Here is a 21,803-nt window from a genome sequence, read left to right as displayed (position 1 = left end):
CACTTTGAAAGGACATACAGCCCGGAAAAGAGCGGATGATTTGCACATGACAAGCACTTTATATCAATACATTTGAGTCGCTTACTTTCGATTTAATAAATATTTTAACATGCTGAACTTAGATGGTGCTGCCTCTCTTCTTCACATGCTGGCCACAAATTCCAGCGATGAGTACACAAATAAGCCCACACTGTGACTCCGAGCTTTCTTACACATACCAAGACTTCAGACTGGGCATCAAATGAAGATGAGAAGGAAACTTGCCTAAAAATTGATGAGCTCTCTTCAGATGATTGAATATTCAGTCTAATGGCTGAGTGTTTAGTACATGGTATGTATAAAGAAACAGATATTGTGGTACTTGACTTGATTGATGCTTCAGTATGCAGTCTGTTCATGGCTCTGAAAGCAAGCTCAGGAGGACATTGTCAAGCTCAGCTGGTACAAGGCATGTAGAACACGACCACCAGGTGCCTTGTGATCCCAACTTTCAAGTGTACTCTGCCCCCAATGCTGAATAGCAAAAATCTCTTAGGCCATTGGTTGAGTAACAAGGAACTTTGCTAGTGTTACAAGGAAACAGAGTACCTGGCTCTAAGCTTTCCAGTTTCTACACCTACTTGGACTGCACAGAACCCCATTATTTACCCCAAATAATATTTTTTTATTACAGGTGTTTATATTGGATATATCATGGCTGGTTTAAGCCAGGAGACAATTAACCAGCATTTTCCCATTCCAAAGACACAACCTAAAGGCATGCACTTAGGTTAATTGGTTCATGTCTAAATTGGCCCTGGTATATATTAGCCTAGCCTGTATATTCACATTCCAAAGGCATGCTGGTAGGTTAATTGGCTAATTTCTAAATTGGCCCTAGTATGTAGAATGGTGAAACCGCTTGTGAAGAGGTATATATGGCTGCAGGTGGAAATAAGAAACCATCAATAATGTGTGTCAGAATTGATGCCTTTTCCCCTCCAGGTATAGGTGTTGTGCAACCTAACCATATAAAAAGGAGATGGTCTTATTGGACATCACATATACTGAACACAACAGAACCTTCGCAGCTCTGCACCAAATCTCACATCGTAAGTACAATTCATGTTTTCTTAGCCTACAGGAAAGTAGTTTGTCATACACAAAAATGTTTATTGATAATTATAGAAGTTTTTGGTTGGACATTCAAAAATGATTCAACCACTTTGTTTCTTTTGTTAACACAAGTGTGTGCATATGATAGTTGTACATTTTTGTGTAGTCTGAGTATGGGCAAGGACAGTCTACAGACACTCCTGGTTCCATTGTCCTCAGAGGAGTAATAGCAAGTAAATGGACAAACCAAATAATGACATGGATCTTTTCTGTTTGATATCTACCAGCCAAGGGGAACAGTAGGTGAACACAGCCTTGCTGACCCCTGTCTGATTCTTCTAAAGTCTTTGTAGGCCATGTTCACCTTTATAACATGGTACATGGTACATCTGTATTTAGGGTGTAACATGTTACAGTATAGTAGCTGTCCGCACTCCCCTCAACCCCGCATGACAGCGGGAGGGGATCCCCACTCCACCCACATGGCCTTGTCATTCATTCACAGAGTTCTGTGAATTAATGAGCTACTAGTACCATTGGCTGCGGCAGACGGCTTTTAGTACTCAATGAGTTCCAAAAGCATTGGTGAGCCCTCTTGTAGTTCATTGACTCTTCCTGCCATTCAGTAACTGTTTGCCCATACAGGATGTACGGGCAGACAGCTGACCGAGAGTCTGCAGGAGCCTGGCATTGCACCCATGATCTGCTGATTGCGGATGCAATGCTTTACAGGCTGCAGTGTAAAAAAATAATCAATGCATATTTTTGCCTGCGAAAAGATGTACATTTATTATTTTTTTAATAAAAGATGAACTTATTCTTTAAAGGAGAAGTTCACCTTTTGGACAAAAATAATAAATGCACATTTTTTGCAGGTAAAAAAATGTGCTATTATTATTTTTGTCTGCAGGAGCTTGGAAAGCATTGCACCAACAATCAGTAGATTACTGATGCCATGCAGGTCTCCTGCAGACCTGTCAGAATATCTGCTAGCTGTATGGGATGTACGAGCAAGCAGATATTCTGACAGGGAGCTTCAATAAACTACCACGGCGCTACACAGTGACATGGTAGTTCATTGAAAACTACAAGCCGACAGCCACTAAGGCTGCCGGGACTTGTAGGCACTCATTCACATTCACAGCGATCTACCGATCGCTGGTGCAAAGCTTTCCAGGCTCCTGCAGACAAAAATAATAATAGCACATTTTTTTACCTGCAAAAAAATGTGCATTTATTATTTTTGTCCAAAAAGTGAACTTATCCTTTTGAAGAATAAGTTCACCTTTTATTAAAAAAATAATAAATGTACATCTCTTCGCAGGCAAAAATATGCATTGATTATTTTTTTACACTGCAGCCTGTAAAGCATTGCATCCGCGATCAGCAGATCATGGGTGCAATGCCAGGCTCCTGCAGACTCTCAGTCAGCTGTCTGCCCGTACATCCTGTATAGGCAAACAGTTACTGAACAGCAGAAAGAACTCTGTGAATGAATGACGCGGCCATGTGGGCGGAGCCCTCCCCGCATTATCTGTCAGAAGGAGGGGGAGGCAGCGGACGCGGGTGTGGCTATGGGAACGTGTTACATGTTTCACCCTAAAAGTGGGTGCAACATGTAACATGTTTCAAAGGTGAACTTATCCTTTAAGATCAGATGGCCATCTTTAAATGCTAATTGGTGCCTGAAAGCTGGACTCTATGGAGATAAAAAAGACACAAAATAATGCAACTCTGTGTTCAGGAATACATTAGTAAATGTAACTTTTAAATACAAGTAGTGTACGTATCTTGGTATCAACTTCTTGCAGTAAATGCAAATAATTAGCAAAGAAAGGTCTGCACACCACTATAATCCACACCATCCAGCAACCAACAATAGATTGTTTTTGAGGTCTCCACAGTGTATCAGTCAATCCTTTTAAATATAACGTAGGCACAGCACATAAAGAAATGCTTAAGAATTAAAGTTGTATTCAGAATATACTGTACCAGGGGCGGACTGACCATTTGGAAACTCGGGGCACTGCCCGAGGGCCCCGGGGTCAGTAGGGGGCCCCATGAGATGCCCCTGGTACCTTTTTCATAGCCTTTTTTGAGTTTGGGCAAGGACACAGGGGCCCCATGATCCCCTATTGCCCGGGGGCCCCATGAGTTGTCAGTCCGCCCCTGTACTGTACATACAATTATTCAACAGGTTCAGATAATGAACTGATTTCTTCCTTGAGCTGCTCCTTCCTTTGACACTCCAGCTCTGCTCTAAAGGGACTTCAAGAAGCTGATACATTGAAATATATATAGAGTAAGCACACTACATAACAAAAATGCTTTAGCATTCAAGTTGTATAAGGCATATACTGTACATGCAATTACACAATAGGTACAAATATCCAATGTATGTTCCATCACATCAAGCATACAACAGCATAGGTATCCTGTCCACTGTTGCATCCCACCAACAAATATATATGCATGTATATAGGTATGGAGAGCAACACATAGAACATAAAGCAGCTGATGTTCAGAAATACATACAGGAGTCAGTACCCAGAATGAAGTAATGCAAAGGATAGCCGAGCCAGACCCTGGGCAAAAGGAAGAGGAGGAGGAGGAAAAAACAACAATTCTAGATGTAGGAATCCCCTTTCTCAAGAACCTCCTAGGAGTTCTGTCCACTTGCCCCCAAATCATGTACATGTACGCACTTGACTTCAAGTGGTTACTCCGGGGTTATGGCTGCAGCTGTCAGAAATAAGCCAGTATTGTTTTTTTCAGCCAGCAATGCTGTAGAAGTAGAAGCAATCCTAGCTGCTAAACAGCCGCTGCATTGCTTTTACAGATGGTGGGAGGGCTCGTTCCCCCCCCCCCCTTTCGCCACCTACTGGTGCCTCTCCAGGCTTTCCAATGCAATCGGAGAGCCCAGTATCCGATCCGGCGGTAACGCCACCTGATCGCGGAGCGGGGACCGGAAGGTCTCCTGTCATCTCTATGGTCTAGAAACCGGAAACAACGGCATTTCGTCACTTCCAGTTAAGGCAGATGTAAACGATGCCATTTTTTTTTTTTCAAAATCAATTTTTTTTTTTTTTATCTCGTGCTTTCCAGGGTAGAGGAGAGATCTGGAGTCTTATGGACCCCGAATGACTCCATAAAGAGGACTTGTCATGCTTTATTTCTATCACAAAGATGTTTACATTTCTTGTGATAGGATTAAAAGTGGCCAAAAAGAAAATTAAAGGGACAGTATAAAAATAAAAAAAATAGTAAAAGAGATAACAAATTTTTTTTCAAAGCACCCTTGTCACCCCATGCTTGCGCGCAGAGGAGAACGCATATGTAGGTTGCGCACGCATATATAAATGGTGTTCCCACCACACATGTGAGGTATCACCACGGATGTTATAGCAAGCCTAATAATTCTAGTGTTAGGCCTCCTTTGTAAACTGGTAACCTGTAAACATTTTTAAAGCGTCGCCTATGGAGATTAAGTATCACAGTGTTTCGCTATTCCACAGGCACACAATTTTAAAGCCTGATATGTTAGGTATCCATTTACTCGGTGCAACGTCATCTTTTATAGATTACCAAAAAAAATGGGCTACATATTGTTTTTTGTGCAATAAAATCCATTAAAGTGTACTTTTCCCCAAAAAGTTGCATTTGAAAAACCGCTGAAGAAATACCATGTGACATAAAAAATTGCAATGACCACCATTTTATTCTCCAGGGCCTATACTAAAAAATATATGTAATGTTTGGGGGGGGTTAAAAGCAATTTTCTAGCAAATACTGATTTTTACATATAGGTGTCAGAATAGGCCAGGTCTTCAAGTGGCTATTCTGGGTCTTGAACTCCTGAATGCATTTCTGAACATCAGCTGCTATATATTTCATGTTGCTGTATGCACACCGTACCTATATACATGCATGTATTTTTGTTGGTGTGATTCAACAATGGAGTGAATAGCTATGCTGTATTATACTTGATGTGATATGACATACTTGGATATTTGTATCTATTGTATAATTGTACATAGATGCCTAATAAAATATTAATGCTAAAGCATTTTTGTTATATAGTGTGCTTACTCTATATATCTAAAATTATCAGCTTTTTGCAGTTCCTGTACAGCAGAGCTGGAGTGTCAGAGAAAAAAGCAGCACAAGGAACAAATCAGTTAATGCGCTGACATGTGGACAAGAAAAATGAAAGAGAAATGGGCTAATCATGGTTCTATTCGCCTTTCACCATTCACAGGATGGGTTGGGTCCTAGTTAAACTTGACTCAGAGTTGGTAGGTTGAATGACGCTGGCCATTAGATCGAGGATATCTACTGGTAGAAAAAGTGTATTTGGATTAAAGAGGAATAGTGCAAAAAAAGTTGGTTTTGTGTTTTTATAATTTAATGGGAAAATCGTTTTGATCTTAATATTTTTGACTGGAGTTCTTCATTAAAGCTTACATATAGTCTTTCACTCATCATGAGCCACCATCACCATGTAAAGTGCTTCCCAGTTACTTACAGAGATTTGCAACCTCCAACATCTGATGCACCCTAACATACACATACCGTAGCTACATGTTCTAGGACAGCCTTTCTCAACCTTTTCAACACAGAGGAACCCTTGACATAACTTTCTGGTCCCAGGGAACCCCTGCTACAAATTACTATATCTACAACTCATGATACATTGGTGTGCTGGTCAGTGAGGAGAATGTTCCTTACACTTTTAGTCATTGGGAAGTGTCTACCCATACAGATAGTTAAAAAGACCAACGGTGTCAGTGGGAACTTATCTGAGAGTCAGAAACTTCCCATTGCTTAAGAAACCCCTAGCAACCTCTGGAGGAACCCTGGTTGAGAAATTCTGCTCTAGGAGGTCAATGCTTGGCCCCATCCACTCTGGTTTCCCATGTCTTTTAATTGAAGTAAGGCAATCCAACATATTAATGGGTCATTTATGGGACACAATGCTAGCAGAAAGCATTGCAACTCGAGCCATAGTAGGTGAAGACTGCAGCTCCATCAGAGTGGGTACCAAGTATATACTGTACCTACCATCAGGCCTTGCAGTATCCCATACCTGCCAATCAGAATTCACATCACTTAAGTCAGACCAGAACAAAATAAATTCTAATTGCTTGTCTACACATAAGAAATGGAATATAAAGTAAGCGTGTACTGGGAAAATTATGTAGGCTGCCTTTGCTAAGTTCCTTCTGACAATGCTAGTTGATTGGCTTTCTCTGGTGACAACAACTTCTGAGTCACTGTCTTAGACCAGCAGGCAGAAAGAAGTCAGAACTTCTAATATGTGTGCTTGTTCCACATGAGTGACTGAAAGCATGACTGTCAAGCAACAAGCATTTTCATCAGGAGGTGAGCAGTGGCAACCTTTACAGTTCCTTCAGGTTTGCTGTGAGTGTTTATTTGTTTGCCTGTTCAGCCGGCTATAGAAGGATCGAAATTTGGCCGATTCGGCAGGAACCACATCGACCTATTGACTGACTTCAGTACAGCCAGTCTTTCTGAGGTTTTTTTGAGCAATCACTGCTGGCTGGTATAGCCGCTAGCAGCGATCATGCTTTTCTGCAGGTGGAGAAGGCTTCCTGCGCTCCCTGCCAGCAGAACACAGTAGCACTGCAGGAAGGATTCCCTCATAATACTGACTGTGTTGACAGGGGAATTGGAATAGGGCAATTGAGCTGAAATACGGGCCACTGGCTCAATGAAAAGTTAATGGTAGTGCAATACAACTCTAACAAGGCTTCTTCATGGAGTTGTAGACCAAAGATAGAAGCAGAATTAAAGCATAAAGCCATGCCTCCCAACTATATGAAAAGAGAAAAAGGACACTCCATGTACAGACCACTATCTTACAGTTGATGCAGTGCAGTGTGTAGCTCAGCTCCAGTAATAATAAGAGTCAAGGAGGAAAATGGAAAAAAGAATGCATACCCAAAGCTAGTCACTTCCTTAGAGCCACACACAACATACCAGCAATAGATTGCATGCTCATGTAGAGCTATCTTCTTGAGAGCTGCTAGTTTTGGATCCCCCTATTTTCCTGCACAGCCAGGCAACATGCATTTGCCAACTTTCATTCAGAGTCAGTAACCAGTCCATAGGCTTGTTTTTGTTGTTTTATTTAGGGGTAAACAACTTGGATAGGGTCTAGGGGTACCGTATATACTCGAGTATAAGCCGAGTTTTTCAGCACATTTTTTGTGCTGAAAAACGCCCCCCTCGGCTTATACTCGAATCAACGTCAAGGGGGACGCGTACAGGGGTGGGCAGAGGGCTGCTGTCTCTTACCTGGCTCCCACGATGATCCATCCAGGAAGCGCTGCTCCTTCCGTCACTCCGGCCACTCCCTCACTCCTGCCGCTCGGCTCCGCCTCCTCACCGGTGATTGGCCGCCAGAATTGTAGCTCAGGAAAGGTACACAGGCGGCCAATCACGGGCGAGGAGGCGGAGCCGAGTGGACCCGCGAAAATCGAGTGAGGGAAAAGCCGGTAAGTGTGCAGTGCAGAGGTGCTGCTGCAACCACATATGCTGGCTGCAGCAGCACCATACTGCAACAGGGGTCAGCAAGTGTCATTGGTGTCAGTGGGAGGAATAGTGCCGCATCATTGGTGTCACTGATACTAATGATGGGGCATTATTCCTCCCACTGACACCAACGATGGGGCACTATTCCTCCCACTGACACCAATGATGGGGTACTATTCCTCCCACTGATACTAATGATGGGGCATTATTCCTCCCACTGACACCAACGATGGGGCACTATTCCTCCCAGTGACACCAACGATGGGGCACTATTCCTCCCACTGACACCAATGATGGGGCACTATTCCTCCCACTGACACCAATGATGGGGCACTATTCCTCCCACTGATACCAATGATGGGGCACTATTCCTCCCACTGACACCAATGATGGGGCACTATTCCTCCCACTGACACCAATGATGGGGCACTATTCCTCCCACTGATACTAATGATGGGGCTTATACTCGAGTCAATAGTTTTTTCCAGTTTTTTGTGGTAAAATTAGGTACCTCGGCTTATATTCAGGTCGGCTTATACTCGAGTATATACGGTATATGGAATGCCCAACCTGACTTGAAACCAATACTCTGAGGACAGACTTCCTAAATTTTGTAGACAAATGTGGGATCCTGGACTTTCTACTCCCTCTGGAGTGGCATCAGTCTCTTGACGGATCAGTAACACAGTCTCTGTGAGGAGCACTTGGTTCCTTCTAAGTGAACCTCTTCAGATCCTAGCTAGAAACTGCCTATCCATCTGGCTGTCTTTGATGAGAATTCCAGAAAAGATATTCCAGAACAGAATTGTAGCACTGTCCCAGGGAGAACTAGTTTGGTATGGCACCTAGCAGCCCTCTATTGTGTAGGTCCTGGGGGTGTAGAAGTAAACTACTTTCAGGCTGTTCGCTGGGCTAGATTCTTTCCAAGCTTGCAGGCTGTCCTTTTCCAGTAGACTGTGGGGTAATAATTATTCCTCTTTTAGATTCCTTTCCTTCAGCCTCCAGCTTGGAGGCAGACCCCCCTTCCCTGGGGAACCCTCCCAGGCCACGCAACAGCAACTCAACAATCAATCTTCCACCCGACTCCTACTGCTGGCTAGGCTCTCATATGTGAGGGCTGACCTAGCCACCTTGCCAGGCCTCCTGCCTGGGGATTGGCCAGATTTGCCTAAGTATGCAGATATTGCCTCCTTACCTCCACCCATTAATTTCTAGAAGTTTCCATAAACCTCCAGAACCAGGGGGAGGCCTGGTGTGCAGAGTTTTCCAGCGTGACTTCATACTGAACCCACAGTAAGTTCAGACTCACACAGCAACTATGAGTCAGCTCACCTCACTCTGTCTATTACTAGAGTGTGCTACACTATTTTGCCAAGCTTCCATGTGTGCTACAGGTTTGCTGAACCTGGTAACCACAGGAGGCTTCTGTTGATTTTTGGTAAAGCTCTGTGTTGATCTAAGAGCTCCTCTTCCCCCTCTAGCTCCAGATGGGACTCTTGCCTGCAAATGGGGCCCCATTGCAGTGCAGTGTCCCAGGTTCAGGCTTGCACAGACAGACATTAGCAGCATAAACGCCAAGATCCTCCAAGATTCCCCCTCTCCTGGCTGCACAGCCCCCTCCAGCCATCTCAGACTGCTTCTTTATACTAGTAGGAAAGCGAGAGCTTTGCGTGCATCACTTTGCTAGGATGTCAGCTGTCCATGGAAGCCAAGGCTAGCTAGAAATATTCCCACGTCTCCACCGCCATTCCAGATGCTCGCAGGAGTGAAGGATAGCACACTCCTGCTGAGCCATGGCCCCTATTTGCTCCAATACTTAAAATCTAGCTGCCAAAGCAGAGAAGAAACCAGGGCCAGGCAGGAGGAAGGCTGGGGCCCAATACCCAATGGTTGAGAACAAAGTTGGCTTATTGGAGATAGCCAGGAGGACGTTGGTGGGAAAGAGTCCAACTGTCCTACGATGGTGTAAGTCTATATCTACCCCACTAGGAAGAGCCTAGTGGATATTGGCAGGCGGCAACTGATGATCCTGTAGCTATGCGAGTAGGTGACCTCAGTGCTGAAGAGTTAGTGCCTGTGTGTAGCTTATAAACTCTGAAAGCAGTACTAGTCACCATCAGCATAGAGATCCTGTGGGGATTTTCCTTTTTGTACTATGCAGCCAGAAGGTTCAGGAGTCCTCAAGTTATTCAGGTCTACTGTATATTGGGGTATCCCTACCCAAGTTCATTGTTCCCAACAAAGAAAACAAAAAAGAGACATCTAGACTGTTCTTTGGAGCCAGTGGAAGAGTTAGGAAAATGCTGTGTGCCTGGCTCTCTTTGCTCTAGGAAATAGGACTACATTCACCAGCGGCTCTGACAGGGGTGCGCTACACATACAAAGCCTTGTGTAATATATTTACAGCTTAACTGATTAATGGTGCAGATTTTATTGGCATGAAACAATAGTTTATTCACTTATTTTTTATGTACTTTCTTTCCAGCATATCAACAATGGTGAAGATTGTCCCTAAGAGCAAAAGCAAAGCAGATTTTTGTGGTGTTGACAAGTATTATTATATTGTCAGGCCAGATCTCGGTTGTTATATGCGGTCAACAAGTTTCAACAAAGGAGAAGATCTGGAGATCTTCAGCTTGCACCCGTCCTGCAGGAATGGAGATCATTACTTGGCCTTTGAAGATGACCGCTTCTACATCATCCAGTCTAACTATTACCGTCGAGTTACAAACATGAACACAGATGATGATGCTGTTGTTTATACCCTACACCCCCGCTGTCAAGGAGGTGATTATTATTGCTCAGCTTTTGGATACTTCTATATCATTTTCCAAAGCCTTGGGGTCTATCGCCGAACAAAAACATGAACAAATATGAAGAGGGTGAAGAATTCACGCTACATCCAGAATGCAAAGATGGCATTTATTACTTTGGTATTAAAAGTTACTACTATTTTGTAAGGCCCGATGACCAGTGGGGAATTCAGTACACCAGGTGTACCAACTTCACTACAAATGAAGGTGCTGAAACCTTCTCATTCCATCCCAGTGTCTACAGCTTTCTGCCTGGCGGTCTGGCTATTGCCAAGGGTCCATCTTTTGGTGAATGGGTGTGCATCAAGACCATCAGCAATGATTCCCAGACTCCTATTGAATGGAAGAAGCGGGTAACCAAGAAGGTTGGGTATGACAAGGAGAAGACATCCAGTATACAGCACAACTGGAAAGTATCAGCAACTGAGACAGTAGAGTTGACTGTTTTGATTGCCAAAGCCCAGTTTTCCCTTTCAGCTGAATATGGTGGATGTAGTACAAACACAGAGAAGGAAAATTGGAACGTGGCCACTGAAGTTGAAGAGGCAATAAGTCTCACCTTGCAGCCAGGAAAGAAAATATTTATCTATGTCTACCAGATTGGTCTAGGCAAAGAGCCTGTGCTACATTGCCAGTACATGAGAATTCTTAAAACCTCCACCCCACCTACTGATAACCCCCTGGTACCTGAACTGGTAATAGTAGACAGTAATTCATGGATGCACAATCGCCAAACATAGACACTATTAGCAGTGCATGGTAGTCATTTAAAATAGATCTCTACCCTAACTGGATGAAATGTAGTTTGCTAAGACACTTATGTATCAAAAATGATTGCTATAGTTTTTTTTCAATAAAATACTGTTTTCATCCTTTCCTTTATCTTAGTCCTGCTAATTATTTCCAGCCTCTTTTATCCACTTCCGGTCTACATGTACTTTCTCCAGCATTGACTGTATTTTATTTTTATAGTTGCCAACATTTCAAAACAGCAAGCCAATTAATGCAGAGAATGTATTTTAATTAGGGGTGGGGCATTCATTAAAAATGGTATTACAAGAGGCAAATCATTAACCTAATGTAACACTTTAAACATATTAGACAGCTATTACAGCTACACAGCTAGTTGCTATACTGCAGGTTGCACACTTCTGACTGCTGCACTCCCAGCATACAAACTGCAGAGGTCAGGAGTATATACAGTGCCCCCTTCCCCCACCCACCACCATCATATCCACTCTTGCACCACTGCTTCTGAACAGTTCTATCACCACTGTCTCCCATGTACACATCTGCCACCACTGTCCCTTCCCCAGCACCAATGCACCCTGTACCCACCTCATACACCTCTGACAACACTACACCCCACACACACACACTTTTGCCACCAATGGCCCCAAGCCTCTGTACCCTCATAACATCTCAGCTACCACTCAATTCCCTCACATCTCTATGCCATGAATGTTCCCTCCCCATACACCTCTGTACCTCCCATCACACCTCCTCCACCGTTGTACCCTCGCACGCCTCTGTATCCCCCATACACCTCCAGCACTATAGACTTACACACCTCTGCACACCCCAACACCACTCTTCCTCTTCTAGAGGTGTTCAGGAGTGTGCTATGGTGAGAGTGCAGAGTTCAGGAGAGCACTACACACAGAGTGCAAGGTTCAGGAGTGTGCAGAGTTCAGGGGAGCACTACACACAGAGTGCAAGGTTCAGGAGTGTACAGAGTGCAGGGTTCAGGAGTGTGCCATGTATCAAATGCAAGGATCAGGAGTGCTCTATGTACAGAGTGCAGGGTTCAGGAGTGTGCAGAGTTCAGGGGAGCACTACACACAGAGTGCAAGGTTCAGGAGTGTACAGAGTGCAGGGTTCAGGAGTGTGCCATGTATCAAATGCAAGGATCAGGAGTGCTCTATGTACAGAGTGCAGGGTTCAGGAGTGCACTACGCATAGAATGCAGGGTTCAGGAGTGCTCTATGTACAGTGTGCAGGGTTCAGGAGTGCTCTATGTACAGTGTGCAGGGTTCATGAGTGCTCTATGTACAGAGTGCAGGGTTCAGGAGTGTGCTATGTACAGATTGCAGAGTTCAGGAGTGTGTTATGTATAGAGTGCAGGGTTCAGGTTTTGGTTCCCCTCCCAAAATCATTCCTCTCACCCAGTTTAGAACTCCCATTCCACTTCCAAATGCCCCACCCTAAGAGTACCAGATAAATGGGCTGGCACAGAAGAACAGCTACAACGTACATCAAGAGTGGAAGGAGAACTGTGAGCTCGGGCTTCAGGAAGAGCTGCTCCCACGAAAATAGTTACAAGGTTGAATAAAGACCATAGTCCATCCAGTTCAACCTTTGTGGGTGGGTGTGCTGTATATTGTGTTCACGAAGATGCCCACCTAAGAGTTTTTGAAACTATCAATACTTCCCACTGGCACCACCGATTGTGGAAGTGAGTTCCACATCTTTACCGCCCTGATATTGAAAAACCCCCTACGCAGATTCAGGCTAAACCGATTCTCCTCCACTTTCATTGGGTGGTCCTGTAGCTTCTTATACTCCCTGAGACAGAATAGTTTGTTCCTTATGGCAGAACCACCATTGAGGTATTTGTATATTGCCATCATATCTCCTTCTCAAGCATCTCTTCTCCAGGGAAAATACGTTTAATGTGTCACGTACCTGGGGGGGAGCCAGACGTGCCCACTCGGTGCCCCTGATAGAGCAAACAGAAGGCACAGACCCAGGAGTGGCATGAGTGCCTGGCTGGTCTGTGGTGACAGGTGGATAGCCCGGCGACCAGGATGCAGGTCAGTTACGGATGTAGGTGTGCGGAAGCAGCAGCAGGAAGGGATAGCAGGAATTTGACAACTGCAGGCAGCAAATGATAGCTACTGGCAGGAGAAGTAGCAGAGTCAGACAAGCCGAGTCAGGATCAATTGGGCGGATCAGGTACAGGGAAGTAGATAGTCAAAGGATAAGCTGGGCCAGTGCAGGCAGAGTTCAATCATAGTCAAGACAGGTCATGTAGGCAACAGGATCAGGATACAATGGCAGCAACAGAATGTGGTAGACCAGAAAGCAAGAACTCTTAGTGCAGCAGAGGTTTGAATAGCCCACCTGGTGCCAGTTTGGCGACGGGCGGGCACCCAGCGTTGGGCGCATGTGCGCTTAAACAGTTTCTTCTTTCCCTGACATAATGTGTGTAGCCTTTCCTCGTAACTGAGATCCCCCAGACCCCTTATTAACCCCTTGACGACCGGGCTATAGCCGAATGACAGCTACAGCGTAGTTGTCAGGTTCTGGGAGGGCGTCATATGGGGTTGATTTACTAAAACTGGAGAGTGAAAAATCTGGTGCAGCTCTGCATAGAAACCAATCAGCTTCCAGGTTTTATTGTTAAAGCCTAATTGAACAAGCTGAAGTTAGAAGCTGATTAGCTCCCATGCACAGCTGCACCAGATTTTGCACGCTCCAGTTTTAGTAAATCCCCCCCATGGCACGATTATATAGATGCCTGCTTCCTCCTCAGACCTGTGATCACAGCTTCTGGCAGAGGTCCTCCAAAAGTCCTCCAGCACCCCATCTTTCTCTGGGACTATGAGATGTCATGAGACCAAATTAAGAGAGCCAAAAAGGAAGCTGATGCTAGAAGATGTGAAACATTGTGTCACAATAAAGCATGCCCTTTAGAAACACCCACCTTTTAAAAGAGAAGTAGGGCTTTATTTTCCCCATTTATATTTACCGATGCAGTATCTGTCCCCCTCATCGGCTCCAAGGGTGAGAACTCAGTGATCACATGACTGCTGACCGCTGAGTTCTGTCTGCTCTGAGCAGAAAATGCTGACTGTCAGTCACTGCTGTCTGCGCTGCCCCCCCCCCCCCCAGTGCTCAATGGAGTGCTGGGCTGTGGAGGGGGAGAGCGCTTCACTGAGAGGCGGAGCCAGGTGCAGCTCCAGACTCTGGGGTGGATCCCAGCTTGGACCGGCTGAGTGACACCAGCGGACAGCGGACTTCAGCCCACTGTCAGCTGACAATGGGTCACAGGGGTGAAGAACGAACTGCAGTCCTGTGATCCACAGAAGTACAGCCAAAAGAGCTTTGGCCGTACTTCTCCTTTAATGTGCCAACAAATGAATGCGGCATCTTGCCATACTTTGTGTGCTGAACTTTCATTGGCCCACAGAAATCTGTCCCCAACGTGAAAAGGGATAGTTGGTTGAACTTGCTCCGAGACCAAAGGTTTCTAGTTCTTCCTTGGTCCAGAGCCTTAAGTCGCTGAGCTCCGTACACTGTGCTGTACAACCATTGCCTTATGTCACGGAGCTCCGTACACTGTGCTGTACAACCATTGCCTTAAGTCACTGAGCTCCGTACACTGTGCTGTACACCCATTGCCTTATGTCACTGAGCTCTGTACACTGTGCTGTACAACCATTGCCTTATGTCACGGAGCTCTGTACACTGTGCTGTACAACCATTGCCTTAAGTCACGGAGCTCTGTACACTGTGCTGTACAACCATTGCCTTATGTCACTGAGCTCCGTACACTGTGCTGTACGACCATTGCCTTAACTCGCTGAGCTCTGTACACTGTGCTGTACGACCATTGCCTTAAGTCATGAGCTCCGTACACGGTGCTGTCTGTCCACTCTTAAAAATAATAGAAAGGACCTACTGGAATTCCCCGAGGAGGTGAGCAGTCCTTGCACTGACTAGTAATGCCCTCCTAGCACCCGCACAAACATGTAGATGAAAGGAAGCCGGCAACTCGATCTTCTGCAAAAAATGAGTTTAGGCGTCTGGAGACAGCAGTAGGGCCTCCTGAACGCCTGACAACTGCTACTATAGTGTCCTCTGAAAAGAGATTCACCACAAATCATTTTTACTATCCACCAACAGCTCCCACTTTAACTGCAGAGCCAGGGGTGTACACATGGCTTTGCTTCACAGCCATGGCAGGAACTCTACCCTCTGTTGCACCCATTGAGCATGACCCATTCAAATGAATGGGGCTGCTTTACAAGTTCCCAGCAACCGCCTGCAGTTTGGGGTTCAAGAGGTTAAAGTGTTACTAAACCCTTGACCCTGCATTCACTATATCTGGTCTCCAGAAAAATGTATATTATATAGGGCGTGCTTGTTGGAGCCCAACCTCTGTAGCTGTAGGATAAAGGTGCCAGATGGATATCAGGGATGGATGGATGGGAGCAGTAACACTGAGGCAGCTCTTCTTAGAGTGGAAGCAAGGCTCTAATGCAGTACCAAGAAAAAGAGAGGAAGGCGCCTCTAAGTGCAGTATTGACAATTTATTTAGTAAACAATGGATAAATTACACTTACAAGATCAATAGTTAAAAAGACTCTCTTTGTACTGAAGCAGATTTTCCCTTCGGGTTCTCAAGGCTGTGTTTATGCCGGTGTTGATAGTTTTGTCCTTGTAACCTTTCTTATGGAAGGCGTCTGCTAGTGTCCCAAGATGTTTATCTCTGTCTCTTGGGTCAGAACATACTCGGTGGTATCTGATGGCCTGACTGTGTATGATGGCACGTTTCGTGTGTTGGGGGTGGAAGCTAGAACTGTGGAGGTAGCTGCATCTGTCAGTGGGTTTCCTGTATATTGAGGCGTGAAGCGTATCATCCCTGATGTATACTGTGGTGTCTAGGAAGTTGATGTGTGTGTTTGAGTATTCCATTTTTAGTTTGATTGATGGATGAAAAGTGTTCATCAATGAGTAAAATTGTTTTAGATTTTCTTCACCTTCTGTCCATATGATGAAAATATCATCAATATAGCGAAAGTATCTGTATGGTTTTTGTTCCATGCTGTTCAGGAATTGTTCCTCCAGGTCTGCCATAAACAAAATTGGCATATTGGGGTGCCATTTTACTTCCCATCGCAGTGCCCATACATTGAAGATAAATGTCCTTATTGAAAGCAAAGTAGTTGTGTGTAAGTATGAATTCAATGAGCTGTGTAACATCCTCAGCAGTGTATTTGTTGTTTGGTGAGGATGATAAGGATCTGTGACATGCAGCTAATCCATCCTTGTGAGGGATATTACTATACAGGGATACTACATCCATAGTCACTAGAAGTGTATTAGATGGTAATTGCTGGATGTTGTTGATCTTGTTCAGAAAGTCAGTTGTGTCTTGCAGGAAACTAGCAGTATTCATGACTAACGGTTTTAAAAAAATTTTCTACAAAGCCTGAGATTTGTTCAGTGAGTGTATTCATACCTGTTATGATGGGTCTGCCTGGATTTCCTGGCTTGTGGACTTTGGGCAGCATGTAGAAGTCCCCGATTTCTGGATGATCCGGAATCGCATTTATAAGTTCTGAATGTAGGTGGGATGGAAGTGTTTTAATGAGACCTTTTAATTGCTTTGTAAAGTCCTGGGTTGGATCATAATCCAGTTTTTTATAGTAAATGGCATTTTCCAGCTGCCTCTGGCCTTCTTTTATGTATTTGTTTGTATCCATCACAACAACTGCTCCCCCTTTGTCCGCTGGTTTGATGGTGAAGGCCTGATTTTTGCGCAAATTGTGTATAGCCCTTCGCTCTAGTGGTGTCAGTTCTCAAGAATGCGTATAGCCTGGTTGTCCAATTGTTTTATGATGCCTTGCCAAATAAAATAAAAATGATTTTGGCCTGGAATTACAATCCCTGGAAAACTCTGGATTGGCTAATGACAGAGAGTACCACCCTCTACGATGTTTTACAGCATAGTGAAGAGTCTCAAGGCAGTAGATTTAAAAAGCCCACAAAAAAATAGTTGAGACTCAAACTGACCCCTTGCCTACCGGGCACTTCTACCCCCTTCCTGCCCAGGCCAATTTTCAGCTTTCAGCGCTGTCACACTTTGAATGACAATTGCACGGTCATGCAACACTGTACTCATATGAATTTTTTTGCATTTTTTTTAGATAAAGCTTTATTTTGGTGGTATTTATTCACCACTGGGATCTTTATTTTTTTGCTATGTAAATTAAAAAGTCCAAAAATTTTGAAAAAAGGTGTTTTTCTTATAAAATTTTGCAAATAAATAGTATTTCATTATAAATCTTGGCCAAAATTGATTCCGTTATATTTTTAGTTAAAAAAAAAAAACCCAAATTAGTTTATAACCAAAAATTATAATTTGTAAACATTTTTTTTTTAAATTTTTTAGATTATTATTTTTTTATTTATTCATTTTATCATTTTTTTTTTTAGACAGAGCTTTCTTTTGGTGGTATTTAATCACCTCTGGGTTTTTTATTTTTTGCTAAACAAACCAAAAACAGCTGAAAATTTTGAAAAAAAAATGTTTTTTCTTAGTTTTTGTTATAAAATTTTGTAAATAAGTGATTTTTCTCCTTCACTGATGTGCGCTAATGAGGCTGCAGTGATGGGCACTGATAGGTTTGCACTGATGGGCATTGATGAGGAGGCACTGATGGTTATTGACGGGCATCACTGATGGGCACTGAAAGGCAGCACTCATATATGGCACTGATAGGCGACACTGATAAGCGGCACTGACTGGCACTGATAGGCAGCACTGATTGGCAGCACTGATAGGTGGCACTGACTTGCATTGATAGGTGGCACTGACTTGCATTGATAGGTGGCACTGAAAGACAGCTCAGATGGGCATTGATGTGCACTGGTAGGCACTGGCACGTAGCACTGACAGCTGGCATTGATGGACACTGACAGGTGGCACTGCTGGGGCTACACTGATTATCAGGGCACACTGATCATCAGTGCCCTGATGATCGGTGTACATGTCCCCTCTGAGGGATGCCGATTACCGGCTCTCCTCTCCTCAGCATGACAGCTCGAGAGGAGAGCAATGCCAACAACTGGCATTTCCTTATTTCCATGCAATCAGCTGTGATTGGACACAACGGATCACATGACCGAGCCGACATCTTCGGCTCTTTCTGTTAATCGGTGATCCGCCGTGTCCGAGGGACAGAGCACACCACCAATTGCAGCGCTGCGTGCCCCCGTAGCTGCGCACGCATGGTTAGAGTGGGAGGATGTCATAGGCCGTCCTCCCAGAACGAGAGAACCGCCTTGCGCCCGTCATTTCCTTATATGGTGGGCAGGAGGCGGTTAAAAGGGATCCTATAAGTTTGAATCCCCAAAAAGGAGTTATGCTGAAATTGAAACTCCAGACCTCTCAGTCAGAACAAGCCTAAGCCCAATTCAGATTTCAAAAAAACTCAGACAAAAAGGGGACAGACTAAAACATTTAATGTGAAAATGGCTTAATGTAGCTTAACGTGTAATAAACTGCCTAAATCTCAATCAATTGACTTGAAACTTTGCACAGCCCACGTTCTCAACCTCCCAAACATGTCCTAGAAGTTTCATAGATTTCGGCCTTCCACAAAGAAAATGGGGGACATTAAGCTTGTTTTTTGGGGAGCTTAATGTGGCTTAACGTACAAAAAAAAACTTAGATGTTGACCAATCTCCACCAAACTTTACACATTAGAAGACTCTGTGTATGTCAACATATTCTGAAACTTTCAGATCATTTGGTAAATCACACCAAAAATTATTCACATTAAGCTATATTTTACAGTGCTAAAACATTTAATGTGAACAGCTTAATGTAAAAAGAGCTTAACGTACCATAATGTGCCTGAACCTCAATCAATTGACTTGAAACTTTACACAGCCTAAGTTCTCAATGTCCCAAACATGTCCTAGAAGTTTCATAGATTTCGGCCTTCCACAAAGAAAATGGGGGACATTAAACTTTTTTTGGGGGAGCTTAATGTGGCTTAACGTACATAAAAGATCTTAGATGTTCACCAATTTCCCTCAAACTTTACAAATTAGAAGACTCTATCTATGTCAACATATTCTGAAAATTTCAGATCATTTGGTAAATCACACCAAAAGTTATTCACATTAAGCTATATTTTACAGTGCTAAAACATTTAATGTGAACAGCTTAATGTAAAAAGAGCTTAACGTACCATAATGTGCCTAAATATCAATCTATTTGCTTGAAACTTTGTACAGCCCAAGTTCTCAATGTTCCAAACATGTCCTAGAAGTTTCATAGATTTCAGCCTTCCACAAAGAAAATGGGGGACATTAAGCTTGTTTTTGGGGAGCTTAATGTGGCTTAATGTACAAAAAAGAGTTTAGATGTTTACCAATCTTCCCCAAACTTTACACATTAGAAGATTCTATCTATAGCAACATATTCTCAAAATTTCAGATCATTTGGTAAATCACTCCAAAAGTTATTCACATTAAGCTATATTTTACAGTGCTAAAACATTTAATGTGAACAGCTTAATGTAAAAAGAGCTTAACGTACCATAATGTGCCTAAATATCAATCTATTGACTTGAAACTTTGCACAGCCTAAGTTCTCAACATCCCAAACATGTCCTAGAAGTTTCATAGATTTCAGCCTTCCACAAAGAAAATGGGGGACATTAAGCTTGTATTTGGGGAGCTTAATGTGGCTTAACGTACAAAAAAAAGCTTAGATATTGACCAATCTCACCCAAACTTTACACATTAGAAGATTCTATCTATGTCAACATATTCTGAAACTTTCAGATTATTTGGTAAATCACACCAAAAGTTATTCACATTAAGCTATATTTTACAGTGCTAAAACATTTAATGTGAACAGCTTAATGTAAAAAGAGCTTAACGTACCATAATGTGCCTGAACCTCAATCAATTGACTTGAAACTTTGCACAGCCTAAGTTCTCAATGTCCCAAACATGTCCTAGAAGTTTCATAGATTTCGGCCTTCCACAAAGAAAATGGGGGACATTAAACTTTTTTTGGGGGAGCTTAATGTGGCTTAACGTACATAAAAGATCTTAGATGTTCACCAATTTCCCTCAAACTTTACAAATTAGAAGACTCTATCTATGTCAACATATTCTCAAAATTTCAGATCATTTGGTAAATCACTCCAAAAGTTATTCACATTAAGCTATATTTTACAGTGCTAAAACATTTAATGTGAACAGCTTAATGTAAAAAGAGCTTAACGTACCATAATGTGCCTAAATATCAATCTATTGACTTGAAACTTTGCACAGCCTAAGTTCTCAACATCCCAAACATGTCCTAGAAGTTTCATAGATTTCAGCCTTCCACAAAGAAAATGGGGGACATTAAGCTTGTTTTTTGGGGAGCTTAATGTGGCTTAACGTACAAAAAACAGCTTAGATGTTGACCAATCTCCCCCAAACTTTCTGTCAGATTGCGAAGGTATCTCCTGTGCACAGCCCTCTTCAGATCACCTCACAGATTTTCGATTGGATTCAGGTCTGGGCTCTGGCTGGGCCATTCCAAAACTTTCATCTTCTTCTGGTGAAGCCATTCCATTATTGATTTGGATGTATGCTTTGGGTCGTTGTCATGCTGAAAGATGAAGTTCCTCTTCATGTTCAGCTTTCTAGCAGAAGCCAGAAGGCTTTGTGCCGATATTGACAGGTATTTGGAACATGAAAGTATGCATTTCCCAAGCATGCACCACAAGCCAAGAAACCCCCAGTGATTGGCTGATGAGCCACAAACACACACTCATAATATTCCCCATTGGCTGTCCCACGCAACGCCCACTACACAAGGTGGTAGGGGCTACACAAGCTTAATGTCACTCACTTGCTTTGTGAAAAATCAAAATCTATGAAACTTCTAGGACATGTTTGGGACATTGAGAACTTGGGTTGTGCAAATTTTAAAGTCAATAGATTGATATTTAGGCACATTATGGTACGTTAAGCTCTTTTTACATTAAGCTGTTCACATTAAATGTTTTAACACTGTAAAATATAGCTTAATGTGAATAACTTTTGGTGTGATTTACCAAATGATCTGAAAGTTTCAGAATATGTTGACATAGATAGAGTCTTCTAATGTGTAAAGTTTGGGGGAGATTGGTCAACATATAAGCTCTTTTTTGTACGTTAAGCCACATTAAGCTCCCCAAAAAACAAGCTTAATGTCCCCCATTTTCTTTGTGGAAGGCAGAAATCTAGGAAACTTCTAGGACATGTTTGGGACATTGAAAACTTAGGCTGTGCAAAGTTTCAAGTCAATAGATTGAGGTTTAGGCACATTATGGTACGTTAAGCTCTTTTTACATTAAGCTGTTCACATTAAATGTTTTAGCACTGTAAAATATAGCTTAATGTGAATAACTTTTGGAGTGATTTACCAAATGATCTGAAATTTTGAGAATATGTTGCTATAGATAGAGTCTTCTAATGTGTAAAGTTTGGGGGAGATTGGTAAACATCTAAACTCCTTTTTGTACGTTAAGCCACATTAAGCTCCCCAAAAAACAAGCT

At 43.1% G+C, this 21,803-nt stretch overlaps 1 pseudogene across 1 annotated transcript; it reads left to right on the top strand.

Annotated features, from left to right (window-relative positions):
* The first annotated feature begins 961 nt into the window (after nt 1-961).
* Nucleotides 962-11,350, top strand: LOC149441155 (uncharacterized; annotated as a pseudogene). The gene is made up of 2 exons (XR_016307432.1): nt 962-1,091; nt 10,136-11,350. The product of XR_016307432.1 is annotated as an uncharacterized LOC149441155 (transcript).
* Nucleotides 11,351-21,803: the final 10,453 nt, after the last annotated feature.

The sequence above is a fragment of the Staurois parvus genome, unplaced genomic scaffold (assembly GCF_062004578.1).
Source record: "Staurois parvus isolate SC_StPar_1 unplaced genomic scaffold, SC_StPar_1.0 ptg001022l, whole genome shotgun sequence".
In the NCBI taxonomy this organism is placed as follows: Eukaryota; Metazoa; Chordata; class Amphibia; order Anura; family Ranidae; genus Staurois; species Staurois parvus.
Note: the sequence above shows the minus strand (reverse complement) of the source record. Positions and strands in the feature narration are given on the sequence as shown.